This window comes from Lactuca saligna, chromosome 1 (assembly GCF_052625555.1).
Source record: "Lactuca saligna cultivar CGN05327 chromosome 1, ASM5262555v1, whole genome shotgun sequence".
In the NCBI taxonomy this organism is placed as follows: Eukaryota; Viridiplantae; Streptophyta; class Magnoliopsida; order Asterales; family Asteraceae; genus Lactuca; species Lactuca saligna.
Window position 1 is genome coordinate 111005801 of NC_136417.1, and position 3498 is coordinate 111009298.

The following is a 3498-nucleotide window of genomic DNA, read 5'->3' on the forward strand; positions in this document are numbered from 1 at the left end:
TTCCTCTGCAAAATTTCGAGATTGTGAATCCCTTGAAGTGTTCTTACTTCCCTCAAGATCATAACAAAGGTAAACAACATCATCTTCTTCCATAGTTACATGATTTTACTTGTTTTCTTTCTTAGTTTTCTCTTCTTTTCGGATTTTATGTCATTCCATGGCTAGAAATCTTTATTTTTCCCTTGTGGTTTGTAGATTCTCACCATACCACAATGCATGTGTTAGAGATGGTGAAAATCCAGGATCAAACCCATGCAAGGAGTGAAAAAGATGCACATATGATCATGTGACATCAAAACCTAATATTTCATGTTCTTCTCCATTTCTTTTGTGTTCATGCATGACCAAAAGCATTTAAACCATTTCTAGTACATCTTGGATACTCATTCATTCCATGCATGTGTTAGAAATCGGACCCTACCAAAGGCATGCATGATGTTCTTGTTGAAATACCCTAATAATGCACACAAACAAACATACAATCTGTCAGATTACTTTGTCCGACTTTGAACGGCCATAACTCAATCATTTCTTAACCAAATACTTATATTCTTTTTGTATTGGTTATTTCCACGAGTTCACTTTCAAACCCAACTGGTATCACTGTAAAATATTAAATATCCGATTTTTGGCAATTTTTACAAAATGGTTGCGCATACAGCTCTTTTTCTGTGATCACTATTTTTGTCTTGCATGATCAATGGCCTTAAACCCAACCATAAATCTGAGGAAAAATACCTTAGAAACTTAACATATCTAGTTAATGATGGTTGAAATTTCGTGGCTTAAAACCTTACTGAATGGGCTACATAAATTCATGAACTTCAGCCACATCTACACTTCATGCATAATTGCATGCAACTTTTCTTAAATTGTTTGGAATCATTACCCTCATTTCTCTTCTGAATACATTTTTAACATTTTTCCTTTTGAAAGCCCTTGCATGCATGAGATAATCTGGAAAATTTCAAGAGCTTTTGCTATTTCTTTGATTTATTAAAATTATTGCTAAAACCAAGGGCATAAATCATATAAAATACTTCCAGAGGTCAATAAACCCTAAATAAATTCATGGATGATCCTTATGGGGAATAATGACCCCTCACCAAATTTCAGCAATTTTTGTTACTGTTTAAATACGATTTCTAATTTTCTTTTGTTTAGGGCATGATAAATTACAAAACCACTTTAGAGGATGTGAAAATTGTATCTAATAATTTTTGCATACCTTACCTGTGATGGGCGACTCCAGAAAATAATTTCAAGATTTTTCATCATGTCTTACTATTTTTCCCAAGTTTTGGTAATTATAATGGTCTAAAAATGGGAAAAATAGTTCTGATTATCCAAAATTCATGACAATTTACCAGGATATCATATTATACAGTAGGACGTTACATAAAAAATTTGAGGATTTTTCTCTACTGTAAACTATTTTTCTCTTATTTTCTAAAGTTAATTGCATTAAAATGCACTTAAATACACATAAATACCCAAAACCAGTTTATACATTATGAAAACCACTTTTGATATTTTTCCCAGGTTATTTACACTGTAAATGATGTTACAAAAATTTATCGTTTATTTATTTTAACTGTTTAATATTATTTCTTTAATTTATGACTATTTAAAGGAATAAAACAAGGAAAAATAGAAATACCCACTGAAAAATATCTTTTATATTTTTCCCAGCCTAGTTATGTATAATAACAATTAAATAAAAAGTTTGGGTAATTTTGGAAACTGTTTTCTATTTATTTCAATTTTTATTGGAATGAATGCCCATAAATCATAAAATATAGTTAAACAGCTTGGAAATCCATTTTTATATTTTTTCCAGCTTAGTATTGTGTAATAACAGTAAAATAAAAAGTTTGAGAATTTTTATCTGTAAAGACATAAGAACATGGTTTGGCATGCGGAATTAAAGCTTGCACAATTGAACATGGTGATTTGGGTGTTTAAGAGATATATTGAATGTATATGGTGTTACAAAAAGGATCTAGATCTAGACTACATAATTAACACACACTTACACACTCACTTCTACATCTCTCAAGCACACCTCTACAAGTGGTATGAACCCACTATTTATAGAGGTGTTTACATGTCTCTCTCGCTCACTCTAACTAACAAATGGGTCTAAAGGCTAAAGCAGCACATGCAAGTGGGTTTTACAAAAGTCAAACATTTACAAAGTCATGAATGAATAACTTTGCAACCCCAACATTCTCCCCCTCAAAGTTTGGAATGAATTACCCACTTCAAATATTCCAAAATCAAGCACTACGCGGTTCGAGCCTCAAAGGTGACACATGTCGAAACGAACTTCAATTTTCAATTCTTCCATAACTCTTCAATTTCGGCTCTAGGATGTGAGACCATACAATCCGAGCAGCAACGAATGATTAAGAGTATTCCAAACTCCAAATAATCACCCAATAGTTGCGCATAAAAACACACCCCAAAAATCTTCAATAAATCCAAACCCATTTCAAATACATCACTTCCGAGCTTCCAATTGCATCATCTCATAAGCTTCAAAACTTCAAGATCACTTCGGTCTTCAAATCTGCGTAATATGAAAAATTCAAGTTCGAATTTCCATATAAAACTTCTCCCCCTTTTTATAATCGAAATTTGATTATAAAACTCCAAAGGAAATAGAACGTGCTCTATTCGGAATTTTTCGTGTCAAAACTCCCCCTTAACATGTGGTATAAACTTTGTGCTTCAATCCGGAAAACCCAAAAAATATTCAAATTTTATTGCCGTTCACGGATCGCCTTTGACAAAATTGCTCAAAATGGGTAGAAATTGTCAATTTCAAAATTCTGCAGTGACCCGTTGCGCCCAAAACAGCAAAATATGCAAAACTCTCCCCCTTTTCCAAAGCTGGGTAAAAAGTGTCAATTTGCACAAACTGTAAGGACCAGATTTGTAAATTCTGCAATTTCAGCATTTTATGACCCCATTTTCGAAGTTGGGTATTTATTTCCAAAAATGCGAAACTCCAGGGATAATATTTGAAAATTTATGTTGTCTTCCCCAATTCGCGTTCTACTGTGAAATACTTCGCATCAATCACCCTTCGCATTTTTCTCCCTCTATAACAAAATATGCGAACTTGATATTGAGACACAAATGCGAATATCACCCATATGTGAATGAATATTTTTCTGACTTCCAATTTGCAAATTGAACAAACATGGCAGATGTGAATATGATTCTAAGACCCAGATTCGAACTCAACTTTTGAGTTACCCATATGCGAATCGATCTCAAATGCGAAAACCATTTTTGATATAGGAACTGAAAACCAGATGCGAACATATGTTTTGATCTTTAAAGTGATTCTCACAAATGCGAACCCAAATCATTTTCCAGTTTCGCATTTCAATTTCGAATCCAAAATCAAAATCAAATCGTGTTATCATAATCAAAATCCAGATTCAACCTTTCACAATTTTTCATCAACAACGAGTCTTCATCACAAAC